Source organism: Pinus tabuliformis, chromosome 1_2 (genome assembly GCF_031772625.1).
Source record: "Pinus tabuliformis cultivar Carrire ecotype Pingquan chromosome 1_2, CPIR1, whole genome shotgun sequence".
Classification (NCBI taxonomy): Eukaryota; Viridiplantae; Streptophyta; class Pinopsida; order Pinales; family Pinaceae; genus Pinus; species Pinus tabuliformis.
The window spans coordinates 48,165,844-48,188,297 of record NC_142298.1 but is presented as its reverse complement, the minus strand read 5'-3'; positions in this window follow the sequence as shown (position 1 = coordinate 48,188,297).

Sequence of the window (22,454 nt, the reverse complement as noted above, 5' to 3'; positions counted from 1 at the left end):
ATGGATGATGAGGATGTGGGAGTGGAAATAGAGGAGGTTGAAGCCCAAGGTGCGGACCCTATTACACAGTTTCCAAAGTATGTCCCTCCGCGCAAGCCTAAGTCCAAGGTCCCAAAGTACATTGATGAAAGTAAGACTCCCCTGCAAACCCCTCTGCTACCGACTGAAATTTATTTTGATGGTCCACATTTGGCATGGGTGCTGATATTGAAGCTTGAAGATTGGGACTTAGCAGACCACGAGAAGATCCCGCACCTGGTGACTGAACGGCTGATGCACCGCATCAAAGACACGAATATGGGGATGACATCATTGGAGCCATGCAGGTGGCTCAAGGGGGTAGAGAAGGCAGGATTGCTGAACCTGCTCTATGTGCCACACTATAACTGGACCCCCGTGACAGTGTTGGCCATCAAGAAGCTGCTGTGCTTAGTGCATGATGGGTGTCTGAGGCTGGAGGAGCCGATACCCATCACCGATATGTTGATTCACAGAATAATGCACCTGTCGTATATAGGCAAGAATCCAGTAATGATCCTTGGCGACAAGGGTGGCGAGTAGGCACTCGCAGAATCATTGAAGGATAAGTTCAAACTGGTGAAGAAGCTGCATGGGTACATTATCTCTAACATCTATGACCCCGCTGCGAAGGTGGCCATGCAGATCCTTGCTGGGAAGGTGGTGTGAACATGTCGCACCGATGAGGTGCCGGTGCCTGTCATGGCACTCACACAACAGTGTGTGGAAGGAGTCCAATTTAACTGGTTAGACTACCTTCACGGAATGTTCCTTGTGAACTGCCGAGAAGCACAAGAGAAAAGCAAGACCTTCCACTACGCATGACTCTTGTTGTCAATCGTGCTGGTAGCGTGGGAGCTACTAGAGGATAGCCAGTTCCCCTCGGTCGTGCCAGACCTTCCTGAAGCAACGAAGTATGCTTCGTTGTGGGCGACCAATGATGTGAAGTGAGTTTGGGATAGAAATATCTTCTGGATCTTGATGGAAATGAATATTAGGATGGCCATCAATCGCAAGCCATGATTGTCGCCCATAGTATACGCTAACTTGCAGAGTTATGCTAAGTTTAAAGCTGATTTCCATCGAATATCAATTAGGGCGTGGAAGGACCCTACGCAGAAGTGGTACGATTTGCTGCAACTGATCGTAGATGATGCCATCAATGTGGTGCTTGATAAATGACCGGCAGAGTGGTGCACTACCACGGACTTGGCGGTTGGTGGAAACAAGTCCACCGCATAGAAGAAGAAGGAAGAGGCCAAGCTAAAGATGGCATAGCTGGTCAAAAAGAGGAAAAAGGAGGCTACTGAGAAGGCCCAGGAAGAATAGGCAGGAAAGGAGGCAGGAAAATAGGTAAGTGGCACAGAGCAGGGCTTTGACAAAGGCACGTGGCCGCCTTCACCTGAGACCGAAGAGGAGGACATAGAGCAACATGGTGAGGACCCTCAAGAGACGTCCGCCCGCATTAAGCACCCAAGAGAGCTGGAGAAGGGAGGGTCCAGAAAGAAATCCAAGGCAACCAAGACCTCGCTAGACCCTATCACATTGATGGAGGGCGACTTATATGACATTGGTGACACAGTCAGAGATGTCACCATGGAGGCCCTGCAACAATTTGAAAAGTAGCAGCAGATCATCCTAGGGGCCATCTAGACCAGGCTGTAGGAGTTGCAGACTCACGCGTCGCAAGATGGTACATTGTCTACTAGTTTGGCTATCAGTATGTTAGAGTCCATCGATATGATATGCATGAAGGCTTCCAGTGTGATAGTGTTGCCAGATGGAGCATTGACCGTGGAAAATGAGGCTGACAAGCCCATTGTTAGTGCCTTGAAGGGAGTTGGACTGAATATGCCAGTGCTTCTGTGTGAAGCACTCCACCTTTTGCAAGATGGAGTAATTACAGAGCTGAGGGCCCGTGAGTACCATGCCCTCCAGGTGATTAGCGAACAAAGGATAAATAATAAATAGATGGCCCTACAGAGAAATTCTTCCATGCCACTGAGGCTAAGGTGACCATCCAAAGCAATAATATCATTCAGGTAATGGAGGAGGCATGCAGAATGGTCCTAGAGTTCGCCATTTTAGAGGAGGAGCCAGTCAAGGTCCACATCTGCAAATTGGCCACAGGAGTGCATGACACTCAGACAAAGATGGCTTAGGTTCAGTTGGAGCTGAACCTATAGATTACAGAGCTCCAATTGAGGGCCCAACCTTCAACACCACCAGAGGTAAAGGAACAATGGGCTACCATTGTCATAGAAGTAGTTGAGGCGGTGGAGAGTGTAGTAGAAGACTACACACAGCTATTCAAGCAATAGTTTGAGGTCTTGACCAGCTTGGAGGAGGACCCAAACATCTAGAGGCTAGAGATGAAAGCGTGCAAACTACAATAGCACTATGATGAAGTTAAGGGCACAGCGTGAACCGTCACTTTGACACAGAGGTTAGCCAAGCTATAGGAAGCCAAGTAGCTAAAGGAATAGGTGGATGCAGCGCTGCACAAGGAAGTAGTGTTGATGGTGTGACTAAAGCCCTAGATGGAGGAAGATTATGCAATCACAAGAAACATTGAAGGCAAGCTTACAACTTTGCAAGCAATGCAACAACAACTTCAGGCTGACAACGTAGGAGCAATAACCTAGAAGATAGTTGAGGATGCGAAGTAGGCAACATCTAAGTGCACAACCGAAGTTACTGTCATTTGGGTCGAGCTGGACAGGATTCACGCAAAGATCTCTTTGCCTATCAAGAGACTCGAGGGCAAGTCACAATGTTTGTGTTGGGGGCCTCCTATTGGGAGCAAGATCCCCCAAGGGCAGTTTTGGGGCTAAAAGCTCATATTAAGTCAATTTTTGTAATATAATTGTAAAGACTCCACATTTTGTGGTCACAGAGCACGAAGGTGTTATGTGTCAAAAAGGGTAGTCTGCCCTTAGTTCTGTAAAGTAAATTCAGCTGTAAGAGACCTAACCATGGTCCGCGGACCATGGGATTGTATAAAAGGAGCTAAGCTCTAAGTGGTTAAAAAAAATAAGGAATAAAATGGCAGATCATGTAATAGAGTGATAGCTCTGAAGAAGAAGTCTAAGTCTTGGGTCATAGCATAAGTAGAGGCCTTGCAGCTGAGTGAACAGAGGCCTAGGGTAGAAATCTATAGCTGAGTGTGCAGAGGCCTACGGTAGAAATCTACAGCTGAGTCCACGGACCTATGAAGTTGTGTGCATAGGGTGGACAGAGTCTGTAAACACTTGGAGGATATTAATAAAAGGAGTTATTCTGCAATTTCTGTGTCTTTGTTCTGTTGATGTGTTTGGATACTTTATGTATGAATTTCCTTTATTATCTTATGTGATGCGTGAATGAATGCAATTACATTGAATTATTGAACGCAATTACGAATATCTACTTACGTAGTGCTAACTTTAAGTATTTGACGAGATAAGCGAATCACTTAAGATAATTGGGGAATTGGCACGACACGCTGCCATAGCAGTGCAAAAGTACCTGAGCCATAGGTTACGACTGTGTGAAAGTCGATCATATTCTTTCATGAAGGTATTGAAGGCCGAAATAGAGGGTTTGTCTTGCAAGTCCTAGAGTGAAGCCACCTGCGCGAAGGCAGGGATAGAGGGAATCAAACAACATCACAACCATCTCAGGGTGCAGAAACTTGGTTCTAGCATCCCCCAATACTGCTTCGGGTGAGACTTCGGTCCGCACTCCGTGGGCTGATGCCAAAAGGGCTAGTAGTGTAGGGATTTGTTTGGCTAATTAATACTCAACCTAGGTTAGGCCCCCTCCAGCAAACAAAGTTATTTAACTAATTGAGCACATTTGGCTCAGGAAATAGTTCCCTTGATAATATAGGAGGAGCGGTTGCACTTTGAAGGTTAGATTCAAGGATCGAGTATTTGGAACTCTATGCATAATTGTAAAGAGATAGTGAATAAGTATGCTTTCTGAAATGTAAAAGGAGGGAAGTCAAATTCTTTTTGGGAGGATACGTAGTAGCAATTACCATGTTTGGTAGAGAAATAGAGTTTATGACCTATTAAATTTTTAAATAAAGCTTTGAGTGTAGAAAAGGTTGTTGACTATTCAAAACCTCTGGATGATCATCATCTATGCGGTGACGATGGAAAGATAAAAGTGACTAGACTCCTACTGAAGCAACCTATCCCTAGGAGGAGTTTCAAAAATAACTAGCAAGATAAATAGATTAGGAGTTCCCAGAAGGATAATGTTTTACAATGGGGAAAAAAATCATTGGCTCTTTCTCTCCTAAAGACTCTTATTCCTTGATTGTGGATTTTTCGTCCATAGAGATGAGAATTTTGTAGACTTGGATATTGGTGGGCACGTGGTTGCCAAAAAATTCAACTTTATTATGGTTAATTGTTTGGGGTTGCCTTCTAACTTGGGATCATATTCGTAGAATGGGATATGAGGGACTGTCTTTATGTCACCTTTGTTCTTAGGCGAAAGAGTCAGTAGAGGATATTTTTCTTTCCTTCTCCTTTGTAGTTTGGATTTAGTACCTTATTCCCCATATTTTTGGCTTCAGTTGACCATTCTTGGGAGATTTGAAGGCACTATTGGATAAATGGTATCATCAAAAATTCAAAAAACCTATCATTTCTCATACTAGACATTTGGCATTAGGTTTTTTCCTTTGGAATATACGGAAAGAATGAAATTTTTTATTTTTTGGTACAAATAATAGATCAGTCTCAATCCTAAAAGAGGTGATTCTTTTCTATATTTGGGAAAATATCCTTGCATCTCCTTGGATTCCTGATAATTGGCAGGTGGAGGAGTCTTAAAGGGCTATTCTGAAGAACCTTAATTTGGATCCTTCTATGACCACTTCCTCTTCATCTCTGGCACAAGTTTCACATAATTCTATTGCAAACTCATATTCTTCACCCCCGAGCTGTTTTCTTAAGTTGATTTTTGATGGGGCTTCCAAAGGAAACCTTTAATTCGCTAGATGTGAAGGAATTTTCTGAGATGAAAATTCCATTCCATTACGAATCTACGTGATTTCATGTGGGGTGGAAAGCAATAAAATAGCAGATTTTCTAGAAGTTGAGAGAGGTCTACATATTGCAATTAGGGAAAATTTTCAGTTACTATAGGTTCATGGAGACTCAGAGGTCGTCATTCATTGTATCCAAAAGTTTTTAAATGAGAAACCTGTTCACAAAATGGTACACAATTGGCACCTATAAGATGTCATTTTTAATATTAATGCCCAGTTACCCAAGCTTGATTATATTATTATTTAGCATAACCATTGTGAATGAAATAGAGTGGCATATGTATTAGCTAATTCAGGGTGCAAATGTCAGAACCTTATTTGGGATGAAGCATGGTCGGTTTCTTATATGAATGATGACGTTCTTTGTATAAGACAATGGGTGGAGTTTGACATATCCTCCCGGGATGGAGGTATCTCTGAATGGGGTGTCATTAATGGATCATGTAATGACATATTTTAATCCATTAACATGCTAAGGGTGTGAGTGGATAACAAGTTGATAGTCTTCGAAATGTGTGCCAAACCCTACACCCATTTACTCCTCATCGTCACATGTCATAAACAATGCTCCCAACGTTGAGGTCACCAACTCAAGTTCCCTCATGTTAAATGTTTGGAGGTAGTTGGGATTGGGAGGAGGTACGATATAATTTTTCACATTGTGGATTATCATTCTGCATTTGAGATGAACCATGTTTCACAAGGAAGATTGGCTCTTGTCTTGGGAGAACCTGACATATGGTTTTGTGAGATCATTGATGAGTGCATGATCTATGGGAGGAATATGTGTTTTAAAATGTGTTTTGGGCCTTACATGTGTCCATTCGTGGACCTGGCATATTATGGTAAATGCTTTCAAGAGTTCTGTCATAAAACATCATTGTCCCATTATAAATACATGGGTTTTTTACCAGGGTGGTGACAGTGTAATGTTATTTGGGGTGGAGGAGAGGGGAACTCTTCACCGGGATATTCTTGGTCCTTACTTGTGGTATTATTTAGACGTAGAGGATGTTTGTTTCTCTCTTTGGTCAATTTCCCATTAGATCATGTTCTAGTGTCAAAACGACACACATTCCATCATTTTCATTTAGTTTTGGGAGCATCAACATGGGTCAATATTTTTTATATTTATTTACATAACATAGAGACTAACCAAAACTTTGAATCGGTGGTAGTTATACACACCTCGATGCTCCAAGGTATTGACTTTGCAGGTATTTAATTTAACTCCCCGTCTCCGTTTGTGGTGTCTGATACCTAGGAATTTTCTCTATGTGGTTTTAAAGGTGGTAATTTCCCTTCTATTTTTGTAAGGTGTTATAGGTTTTAGGTTTCCTTTTCCACTTGTATATTTCAAGGTTGGATTTTTTCTGTGTTTGGAATTGGGGGTGTATTAGGGTTTTGGGGTCATTCCTTATATCATATCCCTCGAAATTTTCTAGGTTTTGTGTCTGTGGTTTGCTTGACCTTCAGTTAGGTGTTCCATTATTTAAAGCATCTATATCAGTCTATATAAAAGGGAGCCTATTTGTAGATAGTCGGGTCAGTCTTCAATGTTTGACTCAATTTCTTCAAGTGTATAGCTTCGAATATGACGTTATTTTGGTTGACACTCAATTTGTTGAGTTGCGTTTCATATCCCTGTTTTTCCTCTTGGGTTTTGTGATAATCTGTTTTATATGTTTTACTCATTCCTGTATGTAACTATGGCTCCTTGACAGAGAATGAAAAGTTGTAGAGGGGGTGCAAGTGACTCATCATATCATCATTGTTGATTTTTTAGGTGAGAGTCTGTGGAAACTTATTTTTATTTTATTCCTCACGAAGTCAGGAGGGAAATTTTGCACCTGGAGTCAAAGGAGTTTCGAGACTAGAGATAGTTCTCTGATTCAGTGTTAGGAGGAGAGGGCATCAAATGGATCCTTAACCCAAGGAAATTTATAAAGAAAATACTATACTTTCTTCATTAACTTGCAATGCACCAATAGATGGATACCCTCCTCTGCATGATCTTGAGAGATATGTAGGTGGATAATTATAATTTTTTTGTAGGGAAATAAGATATAAAAAGAATTATCTGGAATATTAATTTATGATTGGATGATATTGTGTCAATATTAACTAGGGTGGAGAAGGATCTATTTTCTGACTCGAAGTTTAATATGGAGGAGCTCAATGACTCCCCACAGTAAAAAATTCTCCTCCTTCTATTGTAACTCCTCCCATCATTGCCTCCCCACACACAAATTCCTCACCTATTTCTCTAGTAACTATATCAGATTGATGTGGGTTCTACTAGTTAGGTTTTCTCTTTTCTAGGTGGTCACACACATTAGAACTCTTGGAGGCACTTTCGACATCCTCTCTGTCATCTCGGTGATCAACATTATGGTGTCTTATTTTTGTATGATTTTGGTTTTGTCTACATAGGGATGGCTTATCATGGTTTCTCTGTCTCTGTAACTTTCCAAAGTATTCAGTGTCTTCCAATTCTAGATGTGTTTATTCTATGTTTGCTTATGGAACTTCTCATGGTTCTGCTCTTATCATCCTCATTTTAATCTTGTAATGTACACTAGTGGTGTTCATGGATATATCTGCTTGTTATGGTTCGATCTTCCTTTTGTCTTTTGTCTCAATAGCACCTTAGTCTTCAAGTATGATTAGGTAGAAATGGTGCTCTTCTTGTTTCACCTAGTAGAAGGCATGCTCTCCCAGGTCAGTCTTTTTATAGTATCGAAGGTTATATGTACTCACTACAATACCTCCTTTTATTAATAGAAATATTTTGTAGAAACTTACAAATAATAATAATAATAATGAAGAAGAAAGGTTTAAGTAAACCAAATATTCCATGGGTAGCATAAGTCAAATTTAATTCCCACCTACATGGTAAAAAATAAAGGTAATTAAAACAAGAAGTTTTCTAAGTGATTTTACATTGCAAGTGAAGAATCATCAACAATATGATTCTCTTTGTTTGTGAGGGATAGGTTTTATAAGTATTCATGTAAAAGTGAATAAGATGAAAATGAAGAAGGTAAAAGTTTTAAAGTTTTAAAGTGTGAAATCATTTACATTCTTTGGAGGATCAAATAAAATTTAACAAACATATTTTTATTTTCCAAAATTAAATTAAAAGGTTGTAAAATTATTCCTTTATTTCCAATTAAGAGGAAAGTGAAAAGTTTAATTGAATCCCTTTTTAATTTATTTAGAATTTATCGGCCTTTTACTCATGTACTAAAATTAATTCTTGAAGAGGAAGATATATATTTCAATAAGAGGTCCTCTAATGTCACAAATGTCATAGGAAACACTTCATTTAATACCATCATTACATCACCTACCAAAGAATCAAATATATAAATGAATTAAAATATTCAATAGGAGAAATTTCCAACAAGTTTTGGCACTTAGATATAAAGAGATTAAAAGATTTGGTGGATAACATATCCAACAAGTTGAGCACTCCTGATATAAATATTTTAAATATAACTTCTCAAAAAGTCAATAAATTGTTTTTGTAGTGGATTTATGCACAAAAGATTCATCATTAGATTATATAAACCATATAAAAAATGCTACATTCCAATATAATGACAAATCACAACTACAAGTTTATGGTGATTTAGAAGGGAAAAAATGAGACTTGTAATAAAACCTTATCAACTAAGACAAAGAAGTGTCCACACTCAAAGAGAATTGGAGAAGAAAGATACATAAAATTGAAAATTACAACAAAAACAAAAAGAGCCACAACAACAAATTAACAAGATAAAAAAATCCTCATGAAAGAGAGGTTGAAGATATAAATCAAAATCTATCAATCAAAGATGATGAAATTTATTGTCTAATAAATCGTAATAAAACTCTACTAATGAAAATGAAGAAGTTGAAGAAAGAGAAGAAGGCATAGAAAAAATACCAATACAAGGATAACAGTACTCACACCAACACAATCAATGTAGAAATACCTAATTTTGTTCTCAATGAAGTTATATTAGTGGAAGAGCCTCTAAGACTTGAAATTGAAGGTAAAGTGACTTCAATGGAAGGGATCAAAATTAAAAATAAAAGTATCATTCCAAAGGGAATCATGGCCTTTGCTAATCATTATAATAATATCCATACAATCATTATTATGTAATCTTTCATGTGTTATATAATGATAAATTGTGTCATTTTCCAAAGCGCTTACCTATCACTCGGTACATGTATTTATAAACATTTATTGTACTTAGTGAATCATGACTTGGATATATATTCTCATCATGAATAATTATTTTTTAGTGTGTATTATTTCGTGTATTCATGATTTTCTCATGAAGTGAACTATCAAATTCACTTCAATTGGTATCATAGTGATTGTTGTCTTTCTGAGTCATCAAAAGTTATTTTTCTGACACCAATATCATACTAGCAATAAACAATCAAAACCTCGTTAAAAAGAAGAATAAGAAGAAGGAAGAGAAAGATCATGCAGATAATTTCCATGGTGGTAGAATATATATATATATATATATAGATATATAACCAGATCAAAAAAGAGATAGATCAATGACTTCAAATTAGAATCTTCGAGGGGGAAACCTCCTTTATATTGCATAAATGAAAAATTCTTGAATGATACAAATGACAAGACCTCCTTTCTATATATAGGAGTCTAAGGGGTCACAATATAATCAGATCCTACATAACAATAATAATATAAGGGCTCAACAATAAAAATAGTGGGCTTTTATGGGGCACAATAATGAGAATATGGGGACTGCATGGGCACAACAATAATAATAAGGGGGATACACTAGTATTATAGGGACCTAACATTCCCCTCTCCTTCAAAAAAGTGTTGTCCTCAACGCTTCAGTAGTTCTAAATGCTTATGTATAAAATTCTCATCTTCCCATGTGGAGGCTTCAGTGGGTAAGTTCTTCCACTTGATGAGATACTCTATAATTGATCGATTTTGTAGCTGTCAGTTTCTTGTTTCCATGACTACTTCAGGTTCCAATATGATTTTTCCCTCCTCGTGAAGTTCTGGAAATATTGTTTGAACTAGGAGCTTGTGACCTATAACCTTCTTTAAGCATGAAACATGGAAAATTGGATGAACTCGGGAAGATGCAAGAAGCTCCAATTTATATGCCATAATACCAATCTTTCACAACACCTTGTAAGGACCATATTACTTTGGTGATAATTTATTAGTGTTATTAGCTTTCTTGAGGGACATTTGTGTGTATTACTGTAGCCATAAAAATACCCAGTCACCTACATCAAAACTTATTTCACTCCAATGTTGATCTGATTGTTGTTTCATTCGATTATGCGCCAAAGTGAGGTGATCCTTTAATAATTATAGAACTTTCTATTGATACTCAATGTGATATTCCACTGCTTGAACCTTAGAATTTTCTCTTAAATATGATGTGATGGATGGTGGATGATATCCATAAAGTGCCATAAATGGGGTCATTTTTGCTGCAGTATAGAAGGAATTCTTATACCACCTTTCAACCAAAGGTAACCACTTGACCCATTGTGTTTGTTTATGAGATACAAAGCAACGAAGATATCCTTCCAAACATTTGTTCACTATCTCAGTTTTCCCACCAGATTGAGGATGATAAGATGAGCTATGAGCTAATTGAGTACCCAGACAAGAAAATAATTTCGTCCAAAAATTTCTAGTGAAAATGGGATCTTTGTCACTTACAATAATCTTTGGGTTTCCATGTAGTTTTTGAATTGTTTCCATAGATGCATTAGCAACTGTACTGGCTTTAAATGAATGAGATAATGCACATAAATGTGCATACTTGATAATTCTATCAACTACCACCATGATGACACTCTTTCCCTCGGAATTGCATAACCTGTGATAAAATCCATTGAAACCTCCTCCCAACATTGATTTGGAATGGATAAAGGTTGTAACAAACCCAAGGTCTTAATTGTCTCAACTTTATTTTGTTGGCAAACCAAAAATTTTGCCACAAACTTTTGAATACTAGATTTAAGGCCCTCCCAAAAAAATTCCTTCTTGACTCTGTGGTAAGTTTTTAAAAATCATGAGTGCCCTCCTAAGGGAGAGTTGTGCAATTCCAAAAGAATATTTTGTTTGATTTGGTAATTCTTACAAATATATAAGTGATCTTTGTACCATGATGAATCTTTTTTCTAGCTAAATGTATCAGATATACTGGGATCTTTCTACAACTTTTGAATGAGCATCCACACTTTTTCATCATTCTTACATGCATCCCTTTCTTTGGTTATCCAATATGGTTGGATAATAAAAATGGCACAAAGCAATCCTTCCACATCCTCATTATTTCTTAAGAGTGCATCTACAACAACATTTTGCTTCCCTTTTTTGTAGATGATTTCAAAGTCATAACCCAACATCTTTGTGACCCATTTTTTCTGCTCTTATGAAGATAATATTTGTTCCAGAAAGTATTTAAGACTATCATGTTCTATTTTTACCTTGAAGTGTCTTTCCATTAGGTAAGGTTTTCATTCCTTTAGTGCATGTAGTATTTCCAACAATTCCTTCTCATAAATAGGTTTGTCTAAATACTTTCCTTTGATTGGATGACTTTCAAAATAAATGGGTCTTCCTTCTTACATTAAAACAACACCAGTTCCATTTCCTGAGGCATCACATTCCACAATAAAGTTTTTTGTGAAGTCTGGCATAGCTAAGTTTGGTGCTAAGCACATTTCCTCTTTAAGGTGTTCAAAGGCCTTAGTTTCTTTTGGAGTCCAAGAAAATGCATCTTTATTTAGTAATGTTGTTAGAGGTGCTGCTATTCTCCCATAATTCTTAAAAAACTTATGATAATACCCTGCCAACCCAAGAAATCCTCGAAGATGCTTTATGGTTGTGGGGATTTTCCATTCCTTAAAGGATTTAATTTTATTAGGGTCTACTTTAACACCATCATGAGATACAATATGACCTAGATATTCCACTTCCTATACTCCAAAGAAACATTTGGAGGTTTTTGCATAAAAAAATTTCTCCTCCAATACTTTGAGCACCATGTCAATAAGGTGAACATGATCATTCTAAGACTTTTTGTAGATTAGTATATCATCGAAAAATACTAAAACAAATTTTCTAAGGAAGGGTTTGAAAATGGAATTAATCAAACCTTGAAATGTAGAAGGTGCATTGGTAAGGCCAAAAGGAATGATAAAAACTCGTAATGACCCTCATGAGCTCTAAATGCTATTTTCAAAATGTCTGTAGTCCTCATTCTAATTTGATGATATCCTAAATGAAGATCCAACTTGGTGAAATAAATTGCTCCATGTAATTCTTCCAACAATTCATCAATGAAAGGAATGAGAAATTTTTCTTTAATAGTGACCTTGTTGAGCTCCATATAATCTGGACACATGCACCATGATCCATCCTTCTTATCCTCCAATACTATTGGAGCAGAGAAAGAACTTTGACTAGGTTGAATTATACCGACCTCTAGCGTTTCTGCAACCATACGTTCAATTTCACTCTTTTGGGCATAGAGATATATGTAAGGCCTGATGTTTGGAGGAACACTTCTTGGAATTGAATGAATATAATAATCATGATTGAGAATAGGTTGGAGGCCTTTAGGAGTCTCAAATACCTTGGAATGATTGTCAAAGACTTTTTGGAGATTTGGAGAAACAAATGATTTCAATGTGTGAATCTCTAGTGAGAATAATTATGCAATTACACCTCGTTGTTATTTATTTAGAAGATTTGTCATGAAAATAGAGTTTATTATCTTTCTTGGTTTCACTAGGATACCTTGTAATTCAGCTTCCTTTCCTTCCCAAAAAAATCAAGAAACATTCTTAAAAATTGAAAGCTATCGTACCCAAAGATTGTAATCACTGGACTCCTAATACAACATTACCACCACCAGATCAATTTATAGTTCCTCCATTTGTAACCATCACTTAACACTCTAGTGATATATATAGAAAGCAATTCAATTCCTTGGTTATCTTACAATGAATAAAATTATGGGTTCTACATGAATCAATCAACACTATTACCATTTTTTTCTTGATATGTCCTTCTATCTTGAGAATTTTAGGAGTGGTAATTCCTTCCAATGCATTACCAAATATGTTCATATTCATTTATTCTTTCTCTAGGGTTTGTTCTTGGTGTAAATCCTCTTCTTTTTATGTTTCTTGTTCATTTTCTTCCTTCTCTTCACAATCTATGTAAAATAATTTCTTCTCGGCACACTTATGACGTTTAGTGTATTTTCTATCACAAGTGTAATAAAACCCTTTTGCTCTTTTTTCTTCCAAGTGTTGTGGTGTTAACCTTGTAGGGTGTGGAAGACTAGGAGAAACAACACTTCTATCTTTATTGTTGTGAGTGGTAGACTTCCTTGTTTCCATAATTTTGCTTTCAATTTTTCTTGCTACCCTGAATGCCTTCTCCAATGAATCAGGTTCCCATATGTGAACCTCATGTTGAATGTTATCCTTTAAAATCCCTATGAATACATCAATCCTATGTTCGTCTGGAATATCATTTACCCTTATATTCAATTTTTGGAAGTCCTCAATGTGCTCCGTCATTGAACCCTTTTGTTTGAGATTTATCAGTTGGCTAAAGAAGGTGTTTCTCTTGTATCCTCATAATGTGCTATCATTTCCTTCATAAAAATTGACCAAGTGACAAGTGGTTTATGAGAATAGAGTCAACGATACCATACAAATTGATTGGGTTATAAATATAAAGTTGCAATGCGCACCTTTTGCGTGTGTTTCACATTATGGAGATCAAAATATTGCTCCATCTGTAGTATCCATGTTAACGAATCCTTGCCATCAAACTTCCTCATTTCGATCTTTGGAATATGGTGGGTCTTCGATCCAATGCTATATTCTATGAAATCACGACTAAATTTTTTTTTTTTTCTCATCACGAGTTTCATCTAATATATTTTTGCCATTAGGAATCATTTCTTGTAGCAACTTTGTCAAACCTTCCATGTCTGATTTTAAACCATTCTTAAAACCATCCATCTTAGCTTTCATTTCTTTTTTGGTTACTCTTTGCGAGAGCGAAATTTGTTGCACTTGGTCTCATAATTTTGATATATCATGTTGCATTTCTTCCTCTTCTTCATGCATCCTAGTAGAGATTTATGGTTTATTACTAAGTGTTTCCATTTTCTTGCTTTGATTCATTCTGGAATCAAACAATTATATTTATGCTTCACTATTCCCCTCAAATCACATCAAACTGATTTTTCAAACAAAACTTATGCAAAATTTAAAAAAATATATCATTTTTTCTTTCTTTGTAGGAGCTCGATATTGAATATATTTTATCTCTATGAATTCAAATCTCCAAGTTCTGAAATTAGGTCCTGTCGTATCCCTCTGCGTCTTCTTTCTAATGCCACAAGTCAAACCAAATTTGGGTTCTTCAAGATGAACTTATGTCCAATCTCCCATGATGACCTGATTATGTACTAGTTCAGTAGAGCGAACTTGTACGGAGTGCCATGTGTCAATTTTTAGACCTTAGGCTATGAAAACAATACATAGGATACTACAATCCATGCAATTTTGGAAACCTTTTATGAAATTCAAATTCGATGCTCGAAGAGGAAGATATTAAAATGAAAATTTTAAGAGCTAATATTCGCAAGTGGGCTAATTTTCATGGCTTTTCCAAAAAAAAAGATTCGCCAATTTCCATTTTTTTCTATAGTGATTTGCCCAAATTTTATAGTATAAAATTTTATTAGCCTAAAAATAGTCAAAATTTTATAGAGACTATATAAAATCATTAGAAATTTGGATATATTTAAACATTTATCACCAAACTTTTTACATTATTCATATTAGGGACTCATAAGATTCGCCAAAGTTTCTAAACTTTAAGATAAATTTTCATCCTTAAAATTTTCCCTGGAAGATATGACGATTTTCACAAGCTCACCTATTTGAGATGAAATTTTGGAGCATGCAAAAGCCATAACTATATTGGATCATATCTTTGAAAATATACCAAACCATGATCTGAAAGTTTTACACAATGTTCATCAGGGTTTCGGCTCCTTAGGGTAAAAATTTCAGCTTATGAGCCTTTGCAGAAAAATATCTATAGTGAAAATTCCACGATGACCTGTTTGCAATATCAAAACCCTAGAATCCAAAGTTCTGATACCAAATGTTATGTAACCAGATAAAAAAAAAATATAGATCAACGACTTCAAAATTAGCCTCTTCGAGGGGGTAACCTCCTTTACATCACATCAATGAACAATTCTTGAATGATACAAATGACAAGAACTCCTTTCTATATATAGGAGTCTAAGGGGCCACAATATAATCAGAGCCTACATAACAATAATAATGTAAGGGCACAACAATAACAATAGTGGGCTTCTATGGGGCACAATAATAACAATATGGGGACTACATGGGCACAACAATAATAATAATGGGGCAATACTAGTAGTATAGGGACCTAACATATATATTCGAAATATTAAAAAAAAAAATGCATGTGAACATTAGAGAAATTTTGAGGTCTAAATTGGGCTTCCTAATGAAAATTATAAAATAATAGTGGAAATAATAAAATAAGATTAGATTACCTCATCACATTTTGGAGTGAAAAAAGAAAAAATACTTTTTCTTTTTAACTTGTATTTTCAACTTATTCTCCTATGATTTTACTCAAATTTCGAGTAGGAGCATTTATTGGATGTGAAATTTAATTTCACATCCAAGAAGTACCCATGTTGAATACTTTCGATGGATCGTGCTACACAGAAAATGAAAAATACATAATAAAAAATGTGATTGTAATCACACTATTCATGTATTTTTTATTTTTCGTATAGTGGGCTCCTTTGAAAGTATTGAACATGGGTATTCCTTGGATGCAAAATTAAATTATGCATCCAACAAGTTCTCCTTCTCAAAATTTGAGTACAACCATAGGGAGACAAGTTCAAAACGTAGCTTTTTCATTTTTTTTTTTTTTTTTTTTATCATTTTACCTTTTTACTCAAAAATTGATGAATCATCCCCCATGGTTGACATCATCATATTCAATTCTATTGGTTTTTATAAAAAAAAAAATTGGCTGTACATTTTTGTTTTGAGGCTCAGTTTTGACCTCAAAATTTCTCTAATGAAAAGTAAAAAAGAAAAGTATCTTTAAAAGTACATGTAAAGAAACGTATCAAGTCAATCGAAAAATCGATAGTTGGCATAAGTAAAATTGGACACCAACGAAGTTTAATTAAAAAAGGTAATTAATTAGTGAAGTATTCCAAGTGAAAAAGTATCCACATTTATGATAAAAGCATTTATTTTTTCATGGAGGAATAAAAAAAGCTAGAGAAATAATATAGTGATTACTATGTAGTAAATAATGTCCACTGTACTAATAGTCATAAAATCATTATTATGCAATCTTAATGTGTAATAATGATAAGTTGTTTCCTTTTCCAAAGAGGTGGCATATCACACACCACATGTATTTCAATAGGTTTATTTTACTCATTGAATCATGGCTTAGATATATATCTTTATAATTAATAATAATATTTAATAGGGATTACTTTATGTATTCATGATGTTCTCATGAAGTGAACTATCACGTTCACTTCATCCTTCTTACAGTTCTTTGGATTTGGCCCTGTAGGTAAATTTCAACACTTCTTTTCATTATCACCATCGATATTACAATGGATGCAAGGATTGTTTATACCCTTGCACTAATGTGTAGTAGATTTCGCTTTATTTATTTTTTCTTTCCACTTCTTCTTCCCTTTCTTGGAAGAACCTTGGTGTTATTTCTATCTAGAAACACATACATGTCCTTTCTAATGGTACATGATCTTCAAATATTATCCTTGCACACAAGCCTCATCAAGGGTCCATCGCTTGTTTTTTCAAATGATCACTATATAGACCTCCTAGATACTTGAGGAATATGTATAGGTTCTTGGGCGAGATACCCAACATGATCACCATTTTCCTAAACTTGATGGTGTACTCTTCCACACTCTTCCCTTAACACTTCCTAAAGTGATGTTGACAAATCCATTGGTCCTCTACATACCCAATAAGGTGGAACTAGGACATAATGATCATTTTGAAAACCTCCCACTTAGTTTCTAGTGGATGACCCTTCAATCTAAGTGTCTATGTGTGGTTTTCCTACATTCCTACCAATTTAATGCATGGTCCTCTAGTTTTAGCCAAGAAAATGGATCGATGTGAGAGTACAACCACATTTACAAAATCAATGTTGTCTTTTTTTACTAGGTTGAAATTTTCTAATCTTCATTTATATTATGGACACCAAAATATAATTATAACTATTGTATTTAGTCATTCAACTTAAAAATATAGATCTCACCTTGGTAGGTCTTGATCTTAACTTTCACTTCCATTTTAAATAGAGATTGTGAAGAAGTGATGGTGTTTGAACTTGCCTTATATTTCTTGTGATTTTTTTTTACTCCTTTTCTAGGTATTCACTATCTCCGAACATTCTAGGTTGTACAAGGAATGGAATGAAACATATAAAAGGAAATTAAATGATGAAAATCCAAATTCTATTAATAAGTGAAATAGTACAATATTGTAGAACAAAAACTAGCTAGAATGGTGGTAGTTATCTCTTGATAGAGAGAGATTGTGGTTATGGGCATTTGCAAAATATATTACCAGAGGAAAAAATAATGGCCTTTTAACATAAAGAAATAAACCTAGAGATTAAAAACCCTAACCCTAGAAGATGAAATTCCAAAAGGTTTGTGGGCATTGAGGTGGGTATTTGGTTCATTAATTCCCTGAGGAGAAATTTTTGCATGCAATATCCATTTAGGGCACACAATAGATCATTGAAAAGAACTATACAAGGACTAGAAATTTTAATTATTGCATAGGATTCCATGGAAACACTTGAACCTCAATATCATTATAAAACATCATTTATGGCCTTAAAATTACCCCAAAAGTTTGTGACTCAAAAATCATAGAAAAAACTATCAAGAAGATAAAGAACCATTGAGACAATGGAAGGAGTGGGTGGCCACCACTATCCACTTGGATCAATCCTCCCCCATTAGGAAGAAAGGGTCCCCAATATGTGAAGTTCCCTCATCAGATGAGGAAACTTTTGCTAAATTTAACTCTTGGTGAGCCACTTTCCTTCGTGAAGAAGTTGCCATGCTTTGACAACCCAGTAGAGTTGTATGTGATGTTGGAAAGTATCCTTTGTCTTGATGTCCATGATATAATACATTGTAGCCTATTCAATGTAGTCATGATTAATATTGGGTGTCCAATAGAGGTGGAAATTATGGTCAATGTAGCTCCACATGAAATATTGGGTGCAAATGAAGCAAAGGTGGATTAATCAATTCAAAATAATTTTCACCCACAATCCTTATGATTATGCAAGGCCCATATTAATTTGGGTTGATATTATTATGGGGGCCTATGAGGTGCTCTTTCTATAAATGTAACCACACCTTATCACCAACCTGAAACTTGTTTCAAACCTTATTCTGGTGATGTCATTGCTTATTATTGGAATTGGATTTCTACAGGATATCAAAAACTTGTTGTTGGAGGTGTTGGATCTATTTAAAAAATTTGGTTGCTCTATCTACCTCAACCTGACCATGGGAGGACTCTTCTAGTGAAGATGAAATGGGCATAACTACATAAAATGGGGCCAATGATTGGAGCATGAAACACACCTAAAAAGGACTGTGTCCATTAGAGTTGTGGAGGGATATGTTATAACTATGTTGAACATATGGAAGGATTTCATTTGATGCATGTGCATGCTTATAGTTGTACATGCACAAGATATGCACAATTATCATATTGACCACTTATGTTTTTCCATTTGATTGGGGAAGAAAGGAAGTTGATCTGGTCAACTTGGTATCCATTGGAGACCATACTCTATACCAAAAGGTTTTGACGAACTTGCTATCCCAATCTAAAATAAGGGTGCAAGGTAACCTAAAATGAACCCAAACATGCTCAAAGAATAGTTTAGTAGTGGATTCAACTATGATACTCTTGCATGGTTTCAAAATGGCCATCTTAGATAACCAATCGATAACCAAAAACACAAAATCATTAACATGCTTGGTGGATGGAAAACCTAACCTGCAATCCATGGAGACTAACTCCCAGGGATTTTTTGGGGCAGGTAGAGAAGTGTACAACCCCTTCTTCTCAATCACTAGTTTAGCAATGACATGGGAAGTGCACAATCTAATAAATCATTGGACATATCGTCAAATTTTTGGCTAATAGAAATAATTTTGAAATATTTTTACTTTCTTCTCCACACCAAAGTTCCCTACCACCCAACTGTAATGTTCCTTCTAGATTAGTGTGGCACATTCTCTTGAAGGAACACAAAGGTGGAAAAAGGTAGGAAAAGAGCCCATCTTATAGGTGGTTTTCGTACTATCAATGTTTAGTATGTGGCAATGAATTCCAATTTATTATTGTATAATTATGGCCACCTGAAGGACTCATGCCCACAAGAGTTAAGAGTTGATGTTAGATCCATAACTAGGGGTTGACTAATGCAGTTTGCAAAATAATTGGTGCTACCCTTCCTATATTTTATTTTGAAGTGGAATTCTGTTAGGTATGTGGATTGTTCCAATGAAATTTACATGCAAGGATCTATTTATTTGTTATCTTGTGCTCGAATAATATCACCAGACAACAAGAGAAAAATGGCTAATAGATAGATAGATCAATCCCCAACCCAATTCTCACACATGCAACATACAAGCAATTTTATATGCTATAAATAAAAGAGGGTGCACATGGCTTCCTTGCAGATCGATGAAGGGTTTTGAGTACGTTGCAATTCCCAAACACTCCACTCGAATGATATACTTCGTCTACACTCAATCTCACCTCTTGCACACAACCACAAACACTCAAGGATGACAAGTGATCTTCCTCGGAATATCATTTTCTCAAAACATCATAGAAATAATATACATAACTATTGCAAACATGTAAATACAGGGAAGGAACATGTATCTTTTAATCCAAAATGAAAGTACAACAAATGTATACCTTCTAGCAAAGGAGATACTCTCCTCAAGATTGTATTATGGTTTCCTCTCCCAATACAACAGATCTCTCATGCTATAGTGTGGATACTTGATCTAACCCCCTTTCCTCTTGGTGAGATTATATAGGCTTATTCTATCCTTCGGGAGAATGTATCTAGACACCTAGGGGCTTGAGAAGTAAGGAAACTTCTACAATAATTAACCCTGAGCCAAATCATACACAAGTGGGTCAAGTTGATCTCCCTCGGAATGGAAAACTATAGAAAACTTTATCAAAATTATGAGATTTTTCTCAATTATCTCAATTATGAAATATTTATTATCTCATAATTATAATATTTTGACAAATTAATTATGAGAAATAACTCAATCATGTAATTCGATGCCTTTTATCATGGGATAAATCTCACATAATTAAAAGAAAGCATGAAAAGGGATGCATTTTAGCCAAACAACTGAGGTAATTTTATATTGGGTTTCTCTCGCTATAATGGAGTGGAAAATAGGGTTATATCATGGACTATTTTTTATGGTGGACATTCTATAGATTTACTCTTATCTACATGAATTACAGAGGCTTCCGATTAGTGTCTTCCCTAGAATATAATGCTTCCATTGTTGGAATTAACACAATGAATACATCTCCTTGTTATAGGTGGGGAATCTTCAAATACTATCAAATACTATTCCATTGTGATACACCACTATATGTCCTTATTGCATGAGGACTACACCGATATCATAGTTAAGGCATCTATATCAATCTCAAAAGGTTGTTGTAGGTTTAGCAAGGCGAGGATTGAGAAAGAGAAAAGCAGTGCTTCATATCCTAGAATGCTTTCTATGAGATTTAGAATTTTTTTGTTTTCTTTTTCTCCACTCTTGGTCACTTGACTTAAGGGCCAATCGATATGAGAGAACCCCAACACAAAACTTTGGAAGAAGTTAACAAGGTCCAAGAATCTACAAAGTTTGGTTAGAGTCATCAGCATTGGCCAATCTCAAATAAATTGGATCTTGGTTGGGTCCACATGCACCCCATGTTTATCCACAATATATACCAAATATTGAATTCTCTACATGAAAAATGAGCATTTATCTAGATTGCCATACAACTGTTTCTATAGGGTGCTCAAGACTTGTTGAATGTGATACAAATGTTCTACCTAGGTTTTGTTGAAGATGAGGATGTCATCCAAATATAAAACCACAAAAGAGTTTGTGAATGGCCACAATATATCATCCATCATCCTCATGAATGTTGTTGGATCATTATTCAAGCCAAAGGGCATGACCAACCACTCAAAAAGGCCTTCGTTATATTTGAAAGTTGTCTTCCATAAATCAATTTTTTTAATTGGAACCCAATGGTAGCCTAACTTCAAATCAATATTATTGAATAACTTGACACCCTTAATCTAGTTAGGAATATCACCAATCCTAGGGATTGGGTATCTATTCTTAAAAAAATATTTTTTTGAGGGCCCTATAATTAATACAGGGTATCCATGTCCCATCCTTCTTCTGCACCAACATAACTAGACTCCCGCAAGGTGAGGAGAACAGTTGAATGTAGCCCTTTCAGATGAGCTAATGAACTTAATGTGTTATTTCATCATTTTCCAAGAGATGTCATCTATATATTGGGCCATTAGGTAAAGGAGCACCTTGTATCAATTCAATTGATTTTTCAACCTGGTAGTGTAGAGGTGCCCCATAGGTGGAGCGAAGATATATTTGTATCTATCCACAATATTGTCGACATGCTTATGTTGTGTAGAGAGGCCCCATGATGAGGTTGTGGTTGTTGCAGAAATCTTCATTTCACATTTTTACTAACCATGAAGACAACAAATTTTGTAGTCTAAAATATAACCTTTTGGAATTATTTTTCTAAGATAAATGAAATTGTATTAGTTGGAACTACCTCTAGTACCCAGTAAAGTTTACCTCTTAGAGTAACAATTACACTATGGGGATGTCACTCATAAATAACATGATTTTTCCACATACAAGGTTGTCCTAAAATAACACCAAAAACATCAAGTGGGAAAACATCTTGAATTACCTCATCTTTGAAGGGATTTGTTGGTCAAAATATATGTATTAAATTTCCAACATTTAATTATCGAACCAAGCGTGCATGAACTTAGAGGTTCTAGTAGAGTATATGCAGGATTAGAGATCTAATCTAATACAATCTATTTTAGAACACACAAAAAAACTTTGAAAGATAAAATGAAAAGAAAAATGTATGAACATTAGGCTTG